We start from the raw sequence: 20,126 nt of genomic DNA on the forward strand, positions 1-20,126 counted from the left end.
GAGGAAGAGAAGGAGGAAGTAAAGTTGAAGGAGTAAGAGGTGATAGGTAGGAGGAATAGTTTGGTGGGTGAATAGGTCGACCGGCGTGGACAGATGGATGGCTGGAGGAGGAGGAGGAGAAGGAGGAGGAGGTGGAGGAGGAGGAGGAAGAAGAAGAGGAGAATTGGAAGCCTTTAGGGGGAAGAGGAAGCTAATTGACTGGGTCTCTTTCTCTCTCTATCCGCCTATCGGTTTGTCAGTCCGACGAACTAGGTTCAGACTACCTCTCTCTCATCCCTCCCTTTATTTGCACCATCATCTTCGTCTTCATCATCATCTTCATCTTCACTGTCACTATCCTCTTTATAATCACCATCATCTTTATCCTCATTTTCTCCAAGTTCATTATTTATATTAACTTTATCCTCATCATCAATGGTCTAAAAAGTGGCTAATGAAATTTAACACAAGTAAATGCAAGGTTATGCACATAGGTAAAAATAACAGTAAGTAGGATTATAATTATTTGGAAATTCATTAACAAAAGTGGATAGTGAAAAGGATCTCGGCGTAATTATCAGTAACGATCTCAAATTATCCAAGCAGTGTATTTCAGCCTCTGAGAAAGCAAATAAGATTCTAGGACTGATTGCGCGATCTTTTCACTTCAAAAGTCCATCACTCATTAACAAGCTTTATAAATCGTTAATTCGTCCACATTTGAAATATGATGTTTCCGTATGGTCACCGAATCTCATTAAAGGCATTGACAGATCGGAAAAAGTACGACGGCGAGCCACAAAACTGATTCCAAATATCGAAAATAAATCATACGAAAATCGACTAAAACATATGAATCTGTTTTCCCTAAAAAAGCGTAGTCAGAGGTGACTTGATACAGGTCTTTAAGATTCTAAAGGGAATTGACAACATCAAAAGTGACAAAAGTTTCTCACTGAATGAGAATCCGACAAGAAATAATGTTCTCAAACTGTCAAGAAATAGATTCAGTTTGGAAGTGGGTAGAAACAACTTCACCAACCGTGTAGTTAATGAATGGAACAAACTTCTTGCAGAGGCAGTGTAATGTAGTTCATTTCGAAGCTTTAAGATTCGTTTAAATAAACACCTAAGCAAGATGTCGTAATGCCTGCCATTTATTTCATATTATTTATTTATTTCTTTGTTATTATTTGTCTGTTTGTTTATTATTATTTCCTTGATTATCATTCATTATCATTTGTCAATTTATTATTACCTACTATTTACCTGTTTGTTTATCATCTAACTTTACTCACTTATTTATCTATTTTATATATTATTTGTATCATTATAATTTTTATTTATTTGCTTATTTATATATTTATTTATTTATCATTATCATATCCTTTATTTTTTCATCCGACCTAGTTATGGACCAAAAGGTCTCCTGTTGGCATGCTTCTCCTTTGTAATCCTTTGTAATCATCTTCATCTTCCTCATCATCTTAATCCCCATCTTCTTCATTATTATGATTTTCCGATAATTTTTTCTTTTATTTGTCAATATAATTTTACTCACAATTTTTTGTTCACCTATTCTCTATTTAACCCTCCTCATCATCTTTATCATAGGCAATGCAGGTAGACTACTTCCACAGCAGAGCCACGGAGCCGAACCTGGTTTACCCCCACCGTATCATTAAATGGCAACACTTCTCCTACGTCTATTTGAGAATTTACAGAGCAAACACAAAGGAATTGCTTCAGACCGCATCAGCTCCTCATCCATTTACAACCAGTCTCCTTACCTCTTACTCTCTCTCTCTCCCTTGCTCGATAGACATTCCTCATGAGCCTAAAGCTCCGTTTACCCCGTTCATCAACCTCATTCTTGGTCTTCCCCTTAAGTTCACTCTAACACATCCATTTTCAACTCTTTTTGCTCCTCTTTCTTTATTCATTCTTTTCGTGTGCCTGAACCCTTCCAGTGTTCTTTGATCAATTCTCTCTGTAAGTCTTCTTTTCATCCCTGCTCTCTGCCTCATCTCTTCGTTTTTCACGCTATCCATCCTCGTAACCCCATCTAAACACTTCATCTCGAAATCGTTTAGGCTTTTCCTTTCTGCCTCTCTTGAATTCATAGTCTCTGTCAAATATATTGTCGTAGCCACAGTATATTCACTTTGTACAGTCTTTGCTTTGCGTTCATACCTAGGTACCTTGTTCTCACGACATTCCATGGTGAAGTACAAATACAAATGATCAAACTGGAGAACAGGATCAGAACAAAAATTTTTATTACTAAAGTCAAAACAACTATCGTCCTAAGACCAAATATGTTTGGAGACAAATAGCAAACTTTTTCTATAAATCTTAAAAAAAAAAATAATAATAATAAAAAATGACGTTGATTTAATATTTCAATAATCGGCTTGAGAACACTGAAGTTCAAGAATGGTTAGACAACTTCCATGTTCAATGCTGAACTTGAATCGCTATCACTACTTATTAGAGTTTTAGTTCTTTTTTATCGCCTTGAAAATGTGTATCTATAGTGACTAGAGTACCTCCTTGGACTATTACATTTACCCTTCCTGCAACCAGATATCTTTATTATTATTAAAAAAAGCTGAGCTAAAATTTTTCTCTTAGGGGCAACATGCCACCTATTCTTTGTACTCAAGATGGTCTTTAAATTCTAGACACAAGCGATCTTAAGTGACGCCGCACGCACTATAAATTCAAAAGCAAATACATTGTTCATATCAAACTAATCTCTTCAGCGCTGATTGGAAGATGGCTATCGTGTACCTTGTCCCTGACAAGAGATAAGTTATGCCCCATAATCATCGTCCAATAAATTTGATATCAGTTGCAAAACGCACATTGCACATACAAATTGAATAAGCTCTGTCCGAAAACTTACTGGATGATTACAATAGTTCATCAGTGCAATATCGATGGAACAAGACATAAATCACCTCGAACTCGTGAAAGTCTCTTGGAAGATTATCTATGGAAGGAGGATCAGTATGAAACGAGGATTAAGTCATCAGGTTTCTCCGGTAATACCTGGTCTCTGGCAAACGAATGGACAAGGGACGGGGTCTGCACAAAGAGCTGTAAGAAATGTGAGGAAGGCTTTCTTCGGTGGGTCATCTTCCATTGCTGCCGCTCTCCCGGTAGGGTGAAAGCCCCTTCTTTTTATTTCATTCTATATACTCATTTATCCGTTTATTATCGTTACAATGGAAGGCCCAAGACCACGCGAAGGGAAGGTTATTAAAAGGAAGATTATAAAGCAAATGGTAAAGTGGTAGAGAGAGAAGGGAGATTACAGAGATAAGGTCAAAGTGGGAGAGAAAGAAAGGTGAAAAAAAATGTCTTCGTGGAAACTCCTGGGGAGATATGAAAATTACACTACAGAAGTGAATGAATGGATGTATAGATGAATGGATGAGAGGCAGTGAAGCGCGAGAGGGACAAAATGGTAAAGTAACAACAGAGGAAAGAAAAATACAAGCCATAGAGAAAGGTGGTAGAGTGAACAAGATGAATTTTGGCATAAGAGAACCGGAACCGAAAGGGACTGAGTGTGACAGATGAAAAAAAAAAAAAAAAATGTCGACAGTGTAGCAGAAGCAGCGAAAGTACTCTGAATAAATTCTAAGACAAAACCTTGGTCGGAAGTGAAAGGAGATGGGAGCAGATGTGCTACGTGAGTCTGAAATGCAAATATTCTCTTTTCCTTTCCACAGCTTTTCTCTCCCCTACACACACCTATCTCTCTCTTTCTCTCACCCTTCCCCTCTCTGTCCCTCTCTCTCTCTCTCTCTCTTTCTTTCGGGACAAATTGCAAGTGTGACACCTCACTAGGGTAGATGCGATCTAGAGCCCTCGGGAGTGGGCTGAGCACTCTAGTCACCGGACCATCACATCTCCCCGAATGTGGACCAGAAACGTGGAGAACAGAAATGGAGCGCTCAGGGGGTGAAGGGGACGGGGTGGGTGACCCCAAGCACCTCTCCCCCTCCACACCCACCCACCCACCCACCCCCCACCTTCCCCCAGCCCCAGCCGCTCGTCTTAATGTGTAATATGAAGACCGGCCGTGTCACGCCGGGGTCATCTGTGAAAGGGGGAACGGTCGACATTAAATAGGTGGACGAGGAAGAGGAGGAGGGAGGAGCAAGGGGGAGGAGGGAGGAGGGAGGAGGAGTAGAAGGAGGAGTAGAAGGAGGAGTAGAAGGAGGAGTAGAAGGAGGAGGAGGAGGAGGAGGAGGCGAGGGGAGGAGGAGAGAGGAGGAGAAGGAAGAGGAGGAGAAAGAGGAGGAGGAAGGGGAGGAGGAGGAGAAGAAGGAAGAGGAAGAGGGAGTAGAAAGGAGGAGGTAGGAGGAGAAGGAGGAGGAGGAGGAAATAGGAAGAAGAGGAGGAGGGAGTAGAAAGGAGGAAGTAGGAGGAAGGAGAAAGAGGAAATAATGACGATCATGATGATGATGATGATAATGAAGAGGAAGAGGAGAAGGAGGAGGAGGAGGAGGAGGAGGAGGAGGAGGAGGAGGAGGAGGAACACAAAGGAAGAACAAACAACAGGAGGCCTACTGGTCCTAATGAGGCTGTTTGTGTTTACTAAACTAAACTACAGTTAAGAAAACAGGGCAACTAGGCGATAGAAGATGAACTAACACTACTGTTACCACTATCCTATCCAACTGCAATTAAATGCAGGGTTGTCATATCTTTTATTGCAAGGGATAGTCTTTTATTTGCGGATTAGATTCCAAGTATTTATCTAAGCGATTTCTAAATGTTGTTATTGTGTTACTTTCAACGACAGTGGAAGTTAACGAATTCCACACATTAACAACCCGATTAAAGAAGAAGTGCTTACTTTCATTCGAAGAGAATCTTTTGCCAATTAGTTTAAAATCTTTACGTCTTCTTGTATTTGATTGCTCTAATAATAAGTAATCTTTGACATTGATATTGTCAAAGCCTTTGAACATTTTAAAAACCTCAATCAAATCTCCTAACATTCTTCTTTTTGAAAGTGAGAATAAGTTTAGATTTTAAAGGCTTTCTTCATACGGCAGATTTCTCAGTTTTGGTTATAATTTTGGTAATTCTCCGTTAAACTCTTTCTAGTTTATTAATATCTAGTAATATGGGGACCAAAATTGTACACAGTATTCGAGATGGGGACGGACCAAGGAATTATAGAGGTTTAGCAATATTTTTCTCTGATTTATTTTCGAAGACTCTTCCGAAGAAGCCAACCAATTTATTTGCTGTTTTAACAACTTCCGAGTAATGTTGACTTGGCTTCAAGTCAGTTGATGTTAAAAATCCTAAATCTTTTTCTTTAGTTACTGAATCCAGTATTTCGCCATTCATTTGGTATTTGATGTGATCATTGTTACTTCCAATGTGCATGACTTTACATTTGTTAACGTTAAATTTCATTTGCCACTTGCTAGCCCAGCTGATAATCTGTCTAGATCGGATTGCAGAGATTCTTTCTCTTTGGTGGTTGTTACTTTACCGGTAATTTTTGTGTCATCAGCAAATTTTGATGCTTTGGAGACGAGGCTGTCGTCTAGACCATTTACATATATTAAGAACAAAACGGGCCAACTAGATGAGGCCCCGTTAATTACAACTCTGTGTTTTTCCTCAGAGAGCCAATCTTTAATCCAGTTGTGGATACTGTCAGAAATACTGTGCGTTTTTAATTTGTCGAGCAATCATTTGTGGGGAACTTTATCGAATACCCTCTGAAAATCTAGATAAATTATATCAACAGATCTACATTCCTCGTATTTGTTAAAGACGTCATAAAAGAAGTCGAGGAGATTAGTTAAACATGAGCGTTTACTACGGAAGCTATGTTGCGAATCTTTCATAATTTTATTTTCTTAAAAAAATCACTACACTGTCGCGGATGATGATCTCTAGCAGTTTACACACAATTGAAGTCAGGCTAATTTGTAGTTGCCTGGATGTGATTTGTCCCCTTTCTTGAATATTGGTGTTACGTTAGCACATTTCCGATCTGATGGGAATTTACCAAGTGCTAAAGATTTGTTGAAAAGGATGCACAAGGGTTTACTGATTTGATTTTTGACTTCTCGCAGAATTCTAGGTGAAAATTTGTCAGGTCCCGGGGCTTTATCTATTTTGAGGAGGAGGAAGAGGAGGAGGAGGAGGAAGAGGAGGATCAAAGGGAGGATGAAACGATTGTGAGAGAGGGAAACATCGTAAACATACCAATGGTGTGATAAAGATACAATTCACAGAGGTGAACGAAGGCAAAGGAAAGAACTGCAAACATCACCAGATGGGCGGGTCCTCGTGTTAAACATTCCGCTTGAGCTTGACGCATAAAGTTTTAAACAAAAAATTATTACATAAAAGATGGCTATTTCACAAACCCTACGGAGGAATTACTTCATATTTCCTCTTAGATGAGGGGAATGGACGACTCAAAAGAGGACGACTTAAAAGAGCCCCATAAGGATGACCCATGGGCACAACCGTGGTTCTATATCACGGGCGTCGAACACGTAGGATCTATGGGCGCATACACACTGGAAAAGAGCACTTGGCTGCTTGGCTGCATAGATGTAAGGGCATGTGGCCGTATGGGAGGTCGGGCGGGTGGGCGGCTGGAAATGGACTTTTGGACACAGAGGCCAGGCTGGGTAAGGTTTGCTCCAGGAGAGAAAAGAGGAGTGGAAGCGGGTAGATAGACGGAGTAAGGGAAAAAAGGAATTTTGTGCCGAAGTAGGTCATAGAGGTGGAAAAAGAGAGATTTAAGGAGAGCAGCAGAAACGAGGGAAAACAAAGGCCAAAACAGATTTTTTTTTTTTTTTTTTTTTTTTTTAGATGAATCTCCAGCCATGAAAAGTGATGCATGACTGAAGGTCCGTAATGAGGTCACTCAAGTACCTAAAATATTACCTGCATCAATTCACATACGAACATAGGAATGAAGGAGACTGCAAGAAACCATGAGGCCTACACTAGACAGTTCCATGTCCTTTACCACCTGTCATCCCCATCCATAAAGTTGTCTGATAGTTTCTTAAAACAACTGATAGTTTCAGCGCTCACTAAATGCTTACTAAGTCTGTCCTATTTGTTGACCACCCTATTAGTAAACAAATTTTTTCCTATTTCCTTCTTAAATCTAGATTTGTCCAGTTTAAATTAATTACTGCGAGTCCTGCCTTGTTGTCTTAATATAATGACCTTGTTTGCGTCACCCTTGCTAAAGCCTTTGATCCACTTAAATACCTCTATTAGATCACCCCGCACTCATTTTGCTTCTTTCCAGAGAGTGTAAGTTAAGGTGCCTAAGCCTCTTTTCGTTAAGGAAATTTCCGAGCCCATGTATCATTTTGGTCATTCTCCTTTGTACTGATTCTAGTGAATTGATGCCTATTCTAGACGGAGACCAAAATTATACCGCATAGTCAAGGATGGGTCTAACTAACGCTAGAGTTTGATAATTACCTTTGCACTTCTATTCGTAACCGTCCTAGCAATGAAACCTAATGCTCTGTTTGCTTTATTCCTGGCGCTAATTCACTGTTTCCTGGATTTAAGGTCAGGACTCACTAGAACTCCCAAGTCTCTCTCGCACTCAGCTTTCTCTAAAAATGTGTAATCTAAGCTATATCTATTTTCGGGGTTGTGTAGCCCTACGTTTACACGCTACGTTTTGAGATATTGAAGTTCATTTGCCATTTCACTGACTATATGAACAATTTGTTAAGATCGTCCTGCAGAATCACGGCGTCGTCTCATGACCTAATTTGGCGTCCTATTTTGGTATCGTTCGCAAACTTACTAACATCACTCTTAGTCCTATTGCCCGAGTCATTTATGTACATAATGAACAATAAGGGACCCAAAACCGAGCCTTGGGGGACCCCACTAGCAACACTCCCCTTCATGGATTTTACCCCATTTATGGTGATCCGCTGTTTTCTATCACTAATCGAAGCTCTAATCCATTCTAACACTCGTCCTTCTATGCCATGGGCTTTAATTTTATTTAGTAGTCTCTGGTGGGGCACCTTGTCGAACTATCATTGTTATTTGACGTCTTATATTCACGTACCTCAGAAAGGAGAGGGAGGGAAGTAGGGGCGTTTCAAGAGACAGGAAGAGGAAAGAGAGGAAGAGAAAAGGGAGTGGGAGAGAAAAAATAGAGGGAAAGGGACAGTGAAAGTGAAAAAGAGAGGAAGAGGGACAGAGAAAGAGCAAGCAAGGAGGGAGAAGGAAAGGGAAAAAGAAAGAGAGAGCGAGTGAGCTAGATAGAGACACGAGAGAGAGAGAAGAGGTCAAGCCCAAGTGTTGAGTCGGAGTGTTGGGTCTCTTTTGATCTTAGGTCTACAGACTACATGGAAATAAAATCGCTGGACAATTGTCGCTGTTGAAATGGAAAAACAAACTCCAGAGAGAAATCCTCTGGAACTTCTCCCTTTACATTTTCCAGGAGGTGATAAAGATGTTTGCTTATTTAGCAAACAGATGAAATGAAATGAAATAGAATAAGATAGTGTAGAATAAAATGAAATAAAATAGGTAAACAAAAGATGAAATAAAACAAATCACTGTCGATTTGAATTCTACAAATCAAATAAAATTTACTCTTTTTTACGTTTCATTGAGCTGATAAAAGTTACGAAAATTAAGTATTATGAATGAATATAAACTTAGACGAAATTATATCTGTCGATTCACCATAAGGGTTTTCTTTTGTAAACGGGATCATTTCATCATTCACTCACAAGCCTCTTACCCCCAACTCCGCCCCCCGTGTCTCTTCGGACTCCACATTGTCTGCTCCTGCGATAATTCAAGTCTGAAACTAACGAGAGCCACTCTTATTATTCTTAAGTTACAGAGGAGCCCATCCATTTCAATACATTGCTCAGCCTCCCATTGTGTGACCCAGGGCACTTGTCTGAAGGCGTGATATTACTAGAGCATGCGCAACATTGGCCATTTGTAAACCAAACACTTGTGTATCACGCACCACTCGCGAACCTGGTGCATGGTCTCCAGGTCTGTGACTGTAAATCATATGTTCTTCGCCCTGAGATGAATCAATTCAGACTTAGATGTTTTTGGTCAGTGGAACGTAGTATGAACTACACCCGTTCTGCATCCTAACCATGTGTCCTTGTTAACAATGGGTCTTCACGAGCATCATGAACAGCAGGGCAAGGTTGTCATGGGGAGAGAGAACGAGATTGACGGCTGCATGACAGCGCTGGTGGTACAGGGGCGCGGCTCGGCAGTTCCAGTACTAATAAGGCTGTTGTTTCGTTATTGTTGCCTCACTCACTAATGTGTTGTCATCATTATCTTTGCCGGCTGTTTTGTTGCCACCATTATTACTCCAACAGCTGCCACTACTTAATCACTTCGTTCTCTTCCACCACCGTTTCATTTCAATTTAGTTTCTAGTTGTCCTGTTTGGGTTATTCTTTGGAGGTTTCCTATTTTTGTTTTCTATGTCTTATTTCTTCCGTGTTATCAGTTCTCTAGTATTTTATTCACTAAATAAAATTATCTTTAACCTAATTCTTTTGCTTTCTTTCTTAGAGTCCTCTGATTTGTTATACATTATTTCATCCAGTTATACTTCAATAGATTTTCATTACTTCTTAAATGCTGTACTCATAAGTCTTTCTCAAATGACTATTGCGTCCCATCACAGCCTCCGTTCTGCCTCCTGTTCCGTGCAGCTGGAACCTCTGTCCCTCTCTCCCTCCCTCTCTCTCCTGAGTGGCTGCCTAATACACTTTTTTTCTCTTGTTTCCTTTTTTGCCTCGACTAATTACATATTGTCTTCCTCGTCTCATGTTTATTGCGGTGCTTTTTATCTCTTCATTCGAGTCCTCGTCTGCTTTTCCAGGGCGAGTTCCTGCTCGATCCGAGACCCGACCTCGACCCTTCGATCGTTGTCAAGATCATTGTCGAAATACATGTGCAAAAGTATGTATGTATACACACGTATATACGTGTACGGGTGTACGTATATATATATACACACGTATATGAGTGCGTTTACTTATACGTGCACGTGTACCTGAACATGTACGTCTACATATACAATCCAAGATAGACAGTAAGTTAAAACTTTAAGATAGTAAATAGACAGTCGAGAAAAATCACCCTTGTTTGGAACATGTTCATTATAAATAGGGTCTTAGTAAATTGTTGGATCAAAACCCAACGAAGAAGTAGGGTTGGTAATATTTTTCCTCAAAGTGATAAAACACTGTACATTCTATTCTGTGAAGCGTCAGTCCATTTCATTCAGCTGAAAGGTTGACTTGAGTCAGGATCCTCCTGATTAAAGTCACCTGGTGTTTGACAAAATGGAATCAACGAGGCGCATCACTGTCGTGAAGAGAATGGGACTTCCTTTGACTGAATAAAATTGCTTGAAGATAGCCAGAAGTTTGTATATGTATGTCATGAACAGCAGTGAAATGGTTAATGCCCATGCCGACGGACTTCGTTCTGTCAATTTTTTTTATCTTTCTGTCTCTTTCAAAATATGAAAAAGTTTTACTCGTCGCCGTCCCTTCGTTCACATATTTAACATTTTGCCTGCAAAGGATTTTCCCTCAGATGAACCAAATTGAGAAATATTAGATTTTTTTTAGTAGCAATACACATTCTAATTATCTCACAGGGTTCAAGGATTTGTGTGTTTGCAAAATTTTACTTCCATTTGAGAGTCCTCCAAGTCCTCTCCGGTTTCCTAAAACCGTTTCAAGAACTCAAAGGACTACTCGAACAAGAAGCTGAGGTGAGGAACGAGTCATGCAGTATATGGAAGAATTACTATGAAATGATTTCAGTGAAGTGTTCAATGTTAAACGAGAGTTTCCAAGCTGGATCTCGGAGTCCGGAGCAGTCGGGAGCCGTCGGAAGTACTCGGGAATACTTGAGAGTAATCGGGAGTAGTCGGTAGTACTCGAGAGTTGGAATAAGATTATGAATAGGATTGTTATTTTGAATGTGAATGTGAATGTGAATGTGAATATGGATATAGACAGTAATAGCTATAGGAATAGAAATAGGACTTAAAACTACAATTTAGTGGAAATGCACTCCGTCTCGACCCCCCACCCCAACTCCTCCTTTGCGAGGCTCTTAAAGGAGGCAGATATCGGGTGTCTTCGCAGAGAAACGCCATTCATCCGCAATTACTCGGTGATTTGGATTTTATTCCTCGCTAAATATCGGGACACTTTGCTTCGCTCACGCCATCTCCAGCGCCCGGAATCTGCTGGTCTTTTTTTCTTCTTCTTCTTCTTCCAGAAATTTCCTCACGAAATCTAGATAACTTACAACCACATTACTATTTAACCTCTTCGACCCGCTCTCTGTCTGTCAGTTTTATGTGAGACTCTTCGGGATACGTCCTTTGTCACGCTGGCGATCTTTACAGGTTTTGTTTTGCTTAACTTCAGAAGGTTTTTATTCAGCCGGAAGGGTGTCTGTGTCGAAGGAGTCGGGGTTCTCCCACTATGTTTCGTTGATGTGGCGAAACTCTTTACGTACACTGTTCTGGATAATGCTGGGCGTTTTTAATCAGCTGAAAGGTTTGTTCATGACGATGAACACGGATTCGAAAACTTTAATACACCAAGCCCATTTCTATGATACAAATTGATACACCAAGCCCAGATAAGATAAAATGGCAGGAGCGAGTCAGCAGAATCACATTCAACCCCTCCAAAAAGAATAAAATGAAATAAAATAAATAATTAAAAAATAAAACAAAGAATGAGAGAGAGAGAGAGAGAGAGAGAGAGAGAGAGAGAGAGAGAGAGAGAGAGAGAGAGAGAGAGAGAGAGAGAGAGAGAGAGAGAGAGAGAGAGAGATTCAGACCACTTATAACAAATCAGATGGAATTTCAAAGCCAAAATTGACCGGCAAAAGATCTATCTATCCTCCGTGACTAATCCAACTACTGGAGGAGAAGGAGGAGGAGGTGAATTTGGTGCCTCTTATACAGGATCTTAAAAATTCGATTTTTTTCTCATCCAGTCGCCTCTCCTGTAAAGAAAAAAAAGGAGTTCATCTTTTACAAGAACCTGTCACAAAATGAGCAAAAAATAGTTAATCATCCAAAAAGAAATAAAAAGAAAAGGACGCAGATAAAACTGGCAAACGACACCAGAGGGTATCTGAATCAGTGAAAGAGAATGGGGAGGACACCAATTGCATAAGTAACGACGACTGCATGCCCATTTGCGATGCTTCCAAAACTATAAGCATGATAAAGAATGGTAGAGTAATTACAGCGAAGTGCGGTATAATAATTATATATGTGGAACTCAAAGTACACTGTAACACAGCCCAACGCTCGGACAAATTACCCACACATCCCCCATGGGCAGAAGAGGCCATCTGCGGCTGCCATAGAATATATATATTCATACATTTTGCGTTCTCGTTGTCTCGGTGCTCTGCTCATACAATTGTCCCTATTTCGCTGCGGGTATGACTCTTCTAATAGATTTTTGCCAACAAACTGAAGGGTCAGGGTCAGAAAGGAGCAAAAGACTGAGGTAGGCGCATCAACAGCTTGTGATTGTTGCAGACACGATAGGTCATACGATGAACTGTATTCTAGGTCGTCTGACGGGTGTCCTAATGTCACTCATTGCCTTCGGACCCTCTCTAAAGTATACTCATAATTCATCTAACCCTATTTTCATGAAGAAAAATTACGTCATATAAATGCCACGCGGTGTTCACTGTAACTATTGGGTTCTAAAGGCTCGAGCCGCCCTTGTGGCATCGGGCGAACGATCCGAACCCATCATCAGGTCGCGGAAGCCATTCGCACGCCTCTTCTAGAAACTCCACCGTGGTGGTCTCGACCAAGGATCCTGGTGCTCGGGAGGAATTTTCAATATGGGGTGGGGAGGGGTGGGGGGATGGAACTGTGTGAAAAGGATATCTTTCATGTAAAACTTGATGTAAAAGAATATGACAAGAAGAACCCATTACCATGTCAAAATTCATAGTGACGATGGAAATATAGTAAAACAAAGCTGAGGAAGATATAAACCTTACACAAGAGTAAGGGTTTCCCTATGAAATGATTAATTGAAGATATCTTTAGTGTACATATAGAGGAGTAAAAATACATGTTCATGGAGGGGGACAGCATGTCGTATGTAATAGTCACGTTTGAAAAAAGGCGAAGGCTAAACATTGCTTGAGTTTATGTTGAAAATATTTCTATCCTACCGAGGCTGAGTTTATGACCTGGGAGAGTTCCTTGCTGAACAAGATTTATTTATGGAGGTAACACGATTATGGCCAGGAAACTTGTAAGGCGCCAGTGTTTTGCTTCAGGAGGGGAGCCAGCGTCGGGGTAGTTAAGATAGTTTGGGTAGTGGGGGAGTTACGGTTTATTGCGGTAAGGTTTCATGTGGTATGAGAACCTACAAAGTGTGAGAGGGAGTCTGGAGTAGTGGGGCTATTGACTACGGGAGTTCATTCACGTCAGGTAAGGAACTAGAGGAGGACGACTCAGGCTGGCAGAGGCTTTGAGGTTGGTGGGATATTATTCTGCATGAATGATGTCCATATTACCTATGGCAGGTTTTCCTTAGCTAAATAGAATAACTTGGCAGAAGTCAAAATAGAAGACGAGAAAGTCGAGGACGTGGTGAGTATACGAGATTGAATTTCCTCTGTGATCGTTGTTGGTTTTCATAAAAGTTAAGAAAATGTATAGAGAAAATTCCAGAGGATAGCTCTGTTTTTTTTTTTTTTTTTTTTTTTTTTTAAATGGAAGTTAAAAGTTTATGTTTGGGAAAGAATTGTGTTGAAAAGGGATTATTAGGGCAACTTACTAACAATAAGGACTTACTTCTGGAGGCTTTCTGCACCGAGGTTTTGTTGTAGAGAAACAAAAAGGATGCTATTTGTAGTGCTTTAGTTAAAAGAAAGGATCCTTGTCCTCTCGTTATCATCATCAGATTAGTATGTAAACCTTGTTCACTAGCTAAACAAGATCAAACTACTAGCTGGTTTCACTCTCTCATTTCAAAACTCCCACGAGAGGAGGAAAACTTGAAATACAAGGTGATGGTGATTAACATCGGTGGCAGTGGACTGGGCGACCTTTCATCCCCGAGGTGGAATATGTAGTTCAATAGGTCTTTGGTGTGGGTGTGAGTTGTGACTCGCCCATCTCCCTTGCAAGTCTTCGGCACGAATATACGTATGGAATTATTCAATGAAATAAAACATACCACTGCACTTCAGCTAAACGACAAAACCATTTACCAATCAAAATCATGCTGTGAGAGAAAGGTGACCCTACCCAAAGCTTTATTGCTGTGGTATAAGTTTACTGCCCTGGGAAGGAGGCACTTAAGGCACAGGATATGGTAAGTAAAATATAGCTACATGGAAGAGGAAGAAACTAAGATTAAAACACTGGTGGTGGAAGCAGCGTAAGGGAAGAAAACAGAACGGGGAGGGAGGGAACTATGCGAGGAGCAAAACTTAAAGAAAACTGAAGATACGTGAGGCGAGAACTATATTAGTGGGAGTCTCGGTTTTTTTTCCAGCTTGGGGACTTGTTTAGAAAAAAAGAGACAGTTAATACTGCGCTGAAATGGGAGTCAGTTTTATGACGGAAGAGGGCACAATATCCTTTCATTCCAATAGCAAATTCAATAAATTTTATAGTTTCATGTTTTTTTGTTTTTTTTTAGCTGTCCTTGGATTGAGCGGGCTATGTTGGAAGATGACTGAACAGAAGAAAGGGGGAGACAAAAACAGTGGGGAGTATTTTTGAAAAATATAATCAGATATTTCGTAGGGATGTTTCCTTACATATTAAGTGTTAGGGAAAGGAGACCGGTGTGAAATATTTATTCATACAAGACGGAGTCGAGAGAACTTGAGTGCTTAACCAACGGTCCGAGGGACAAAGAGAAGAGGAGCTCAACATTTTGGTAAGAAAGGGAACTGTGCTGATAACAGATCGCTTTACTTTGCAAGCCACAGAGGCCTATTGGAGTGGTTCGAAGGAGTAGCGTCCTTAGACACCTAAGAAACCTATTGTCCACCCCAAAAATACATATATATGTATATACATTGCTAGTTCTACAACTCAAAACAAGACTCAAGCCATACTTCAGAGTCTGTTGGCGTAAGGTCCCCATTTTGAGAGGTACAGAGAAGTTTAGAAGAGCTGCATAGTTAGGTCACTTGAAAAAAGACTGTCAGACAGGTGGCCCATCGTAACGACACACGAACTTACAATTTTATTTCTATTTTCCATCAGAGTCATCAAACAGCTGCTGATGACGAAGAATTAGCCAAAACCAGAATGGCCGTGTACAATCAAATAACTCCTGGATTTGGATTAGTTAAGCTGTGGGGTAATGAGTCGAAAGAAGAATCACAGTGCACAAATTCATGTTAAGACCAAATGTGAATGAAACCTCTGGTGAAAAAAAAAAATCGCGGACAAAGAATGGCGTGTAAGAGCGTCAATAGAATTGTGCTTTTTCGTAAATGCCAATAAAAAAGATACCGACAACTGCAGCTTGTTTGTCTTGAAGGGTCAGGACGACAGATCTCTCGCTCAGACTTCGATAATTGTACCTTGTCACGCAGTTGTCCAAAGAATTACAACTCACCCTGCCGACGGAGCAAACCGTAGACACCAATGACGTCATCGCTTACTTGTTGCTCCTTCCTCCCTCCCTCCCTCCTCCTTCATCCATTAACAGCTGCCCCGCAGTTTCTCTGGGCACATAAAAACTCCCCATTGACCTTTAGCCCTCCTAGCAAGGTGGCGTAGTACACAGAATTTGTTTTTGTTGACATCACGAGCTTCTATGAAGCATGAAGTCAACCATTCTGAGGAATATCTATAGTGACAAGGGAATCCATTGCAACCTAGAGGGTGACACGGGGACGAATGAAATAGCCTGGCAACATTTAGAATAAAAGGAAGTGGGTAGTAAGGGAGAAAAGCTACAGTTCCCTCTGCCACCTGTGGAATGCCACGGAGATGAATGAATAGCCAGGCAAGTGACACGCGGTGCCAACTAGGGCCAGGGAGGGACGACACGAAAAGAATGACGTCCCTTCCAAAAACCTTTCGTTCCTCTCTCCCCACACGAACTCGTTAACCGTCTTCCCCCCCCCTCCCGCAGTCCTGTGCCCACATTTTTCTCCCCCAATACTTCCTGCCCAAGCCCCTCCCCCGCCTCCCTGGCGTCTCTCCTATTTCCACTATCATCATTTCTTCCTTTTCCTTCTCCTATTATTTTCAAACCAGCCCCTTTTTCCTTTCCTTCCTTTCTCATTCCGTCTTGCTCTTCCCCTCAAACACACGCACACAGCTTCTTCTCGACTCCTTACCTTGTCCTCCTAACTGAAGATTATATGGAGGTGCAAGTCACTGAAAAAAATCAGAAAATATATTATAATGAAGAGAAACAATTGGCGTACTGGACTTCAAAGAATAGGATCTGCCTAGCTTTAGGTCATCACGAAGGAAACATCGCCCACTCCACTCCTCTCTCTCTCTCTCTCCATCTCCTTCCTCTCTTCCCCGACTGTCCCTCCCTCACCCACCAGCATTTTCATTATCCTTCACAGTCATACTCTGATAGCCATGCTGTCATGCTACAACGGGCTTAGAACTCGGTGTTAGGACGACAGTGGTTGATTATTGAAGGATGTAAACAAAGGGAAATGAAAAAGAGGAAATTATATAAAAAAAACAGGAAAAAATTATGTGAACAAACGTAAAACAAAGACAACTAAGAATAAGTTATGACTAAGCAATTAACAAAATATATAAAAATATTGAAAGGGTACATCACTATAACCACTAAAAGAATATAATGTAATAAGATTTTTTATTTAATGTTTAAAAATTACTTACATTACACATTTCAAATGGCAAAGAATTTCAGATACAACTGGCCGTTCCCAACACAAAGAAAGCAGAAAAAAATCCTGTCAATCAGTTTCAAGGATCATCATGCAACAGAAGACAACACCGGGATGCAGTAGAGTGAAAAGGAAATATAAAACATTGGAAACTGCAGAGGGAGAAGTCGTTAAAATCTTTAAGGTCACCTTAAAAACTGGTTTCTGACATCAAGCATGGAGAATGGACACCAGTACTAAGCGGTTTCAGCAACGTACCATCGTGATGAGCACCGTCAAATACAGCGGAAGAGCCCATTTACATCAGTCTGGGAGATAGGAAGAAGAAGGTGAGTAGCCTACGTCAGGAAGCGCGTAGCTGAGGCCGAAGCAATTACTTTAGCCCTGTTATGCACTTTGGTGACTGCGGGGGCAGGTAACTAACAATTACAGATGGAAATCGGACAGAAATGCGGGATTCGAACCCACAACTAAGCAAATCCGAGACCGGCACGCTTCTAGTTTCGTCATTAGCGCACGAGGCCGCAACAATAATACATTTGCTATGCACTGACTGTCAGAAAAAAAAAAAAAGCAGAGCAATCTATGTACACCTGCCCTAGTCTATAGGAAAACTTACGACCCAGGATATATCGCACCTCATTCTATGTGCATAAACCTTCCCAGGCTGTGACTGTGTGTAAATGTGGCCATAAAGATTGAGGCAAAACATTAATTGCTGATGGCTAACATTGTTACGGATGCCGCACGGAATACAATCAATTACTCTTAGAAATGGTATTCATTTTTTGTCGTCATCTTAGGGTCGTATGCTTTTAATCAAGTTAGTCAACTAACTTAAGTGTTAGATGACCTCTGGTATTTTCTTTGTCTCGCCTTAGAATTCATCCTTAAATTCATATTGGCAGAACACTATTGTTGTGCATTTCTTGTGAGCCCTAGCAAACATTCTTGAAGACAGAAGACTGCCTCGTACTTTCATACCAACACCTTGTATATGTAGGAAACACCCAAAAGATATCACACTAGCAGGTATGTTATCACATGCCGCATAACACGATACTTGGTACCTGTGGCTTGAGACCTGCGAGCATGCATAGGGCAGATTACCCACATACCCATGACCACAGGCGTGATCATGCATGTAATACATTACTTGTTGGCCATGGCTTCGGGCGCCCCAGTCTGCGTCCGGTGGGCCGAGCGACCTCGACAACCCGCCACGGGACATCACGATGCGGTCTCGACTTGATCTACTGGACCACTGACCACAACGCTGCTGGGGCAGCCACCGCCACCACCACCTCCATCACCACCACTGCGTCTTGCCATCATTACTTTGCAACCTTGAATACAATCCAAGATGCTCCTGGCTGCCATCATCATCTCCCCTCTCCTTCTGGGCGAAAACTTGAGGGATGTGCTTGTTGCCCGGCTTTGTTATCTTCCAGGGAAAGACAGAATTTTTATTTCGCTTGTCTTCCACAGTCGACACCATACCGTTTTTGTCTTTACCAAAAAGTACAACGGGAAAAAAAAAATTTGTTCTGACGTCATAGTACTACAAGTAAATATTTTTTTATAGGTACAGGGCATTTATTTTGTGGTGAAAATACTATTAACTGAAACAAAAGCGACCTATGGATTGATTACTACAGGCATTTTCATATTTGAGTAAGTGCTGATACAGTATAGAGGTTAACACTGAAAATACAAAGTTATTGAAGAGTATAATCGGGTACAAGATTAGTTTCTGGCAACCCGTGTGAATAGTTACTACCTATGTCTATGTGCGCTGATGGCTTCATCGGAAACGTGCTGGCCTCGCAATTGATTAATGGTGGGTTCGAATCCCACACTCCTCTCCGATTCCTAGCAGTGAGTGTTACCTACTTCCATAGTCCAAGCGCATAAATAAAAGGTGACGGCTTCAGCCGCAGCTACACGCGTCCTGGCTTAGGCTCGTCACCTTGTTCTATGTGGTTGGAGCTCCGTGGGGTGGTGTTCGCTTGTGTTTTATTATGTGACAAGAGAGTTTTTAGTGTGTCAGTCTGTATGTTGATGAATGGATATTTCCTTACACATATAGTTACAATTATGTTACTGTTATATGTAGTAACCTTAGGGTTGTAATATTCCATTGGACAACTAATTTTATTAAGATATATAATCATGCCACTAGATTGGTTTCTCCCTTTTGCACAATGTTCAATACAAGATATGAATGTCAGGTAATGACAGACTACAAGCACTATGAATCAAATTTTCAACAAGTTTCATTATCTGTGCATCTATCAGCTTTAGAATAAGGTTTCTCTGATTTCTGCATTTCTTTCTCCCCCTCTCTAGCTGGTACACTTTTATAGTTTCTGGTTAAAAGTAGATAGACTTGTTTAGGTGAGGAGTGGCCTCCCGTCAGCCTTTATGTAACATTTCTTGGCCAACGCCTCTGGGAGCGGAGGGCTCAACCCACCGACTTCGGACAAATCTATTTGACTCAGAGATGAACCTCGAGCCGAGGTGGCCCCAGCGTAATTTATATACCCTGAAGTGAAAGATCCATCTCATGAATAAAATCGAATAGCCTTAAATAGAATAAATGAAATGAAATGTGCAACCGTGCAGGGGTATAGAATATCGAATAATGATATGAAAAATATTTCCTTCTTCAGTATCAGTACAGTGCATATAAAACCAGCGTGGTAAAAACTTCTCTCCTAGTAACAAAATCTTTATAATTTTTGCAAAAACTATACACTTGGGAGATCTTTATATTAGAGAAAGAATAAAGAATAAAGTATAGGAAAGCAGGCAGTTGAAAAAACGAATACAAAAACTAACAATCAAGGAAACATTTTCGGATAGACGAAAAATGATAAAACAAATATCATAAAAAATAAAAACTTGTGAGTCTTTAATCAGGTACACAGGAGTCGCTCAATCCCATGAATGGAGTATTTGAATAAGCGAAATAACAGAACAATTCCGTGTTTGGTCAAGTCGCTTTGTTTGTACGACTTGTTATTTGTCTCGACCAATCAGCTGCCGAGTCTCGGGGGGACCACCGGGCCCACTAATGACAGGAGGCGGGAGTAGAGACCCCAGACGAGGCTCAAACAATATATTCTGCGTGTGATAACGAGGAGCAATAGCTGGTGCTTGAAATAGACGAACGAGGTGCAGCATAAAGC

The sequence above is a fragment of the Oratosquilla oratoria genome, chromosome 31, assembly GCF_046742065.1.
Source record: "Oratosquilla oratoria isolate Oo_2021 chromosome 31, ASM4674206v1, whole genome shotgun sequence".
NCBI classification, from domain to species: domain Eukaryota; kingdom Metazoa; phylum Arthropoda; class Malacostraca; order Stomatopoda; family Squillidae; genus Oratosquilla; species Oratosquilla oratoria.